Source organism: Aptenodytes forsteri, unplaced genomic scaffold, assembly GCF_000699145.1.
Source record: "Aptenodytes forsteri isolate BGI_AS27 unplaced genomic scaffold, ASM69914v1 Scaffold485, whole genome shotgun sequence".
NCBI lineage: Eukaryota > Metazoa > Chordata > Aves > Sphenisciformes > Spheniscidae > Aptenodytes > Aptenodytes forsteri.
In genome coordinates, this window is record NW_008795525.1 from 264,230 (window position 1) to 264,444 (window position 215).

Genomic DNA, 215 nt, shown 5'->3' on the forward strand with positions numbered 1-215 from the left:
GGGGGTGGGGGGTCAGGGCGCACCGGGGTTGAGGTTGATGTAGGTGGTGACGCTGGGGGCCACGAAGGCGACAGAGACAGGGCGCGTCAGTGTCTCCTCGTCGTAGAACATCTCGAACTCGTCCACATGCGTGTGCCCAAAGAACTGAGCCGCGATGGTGCCCTCAAACCTGTGCCGGGCAGGGCGGGTGGGGGCTGCCGGTGCCCAGACCTCCA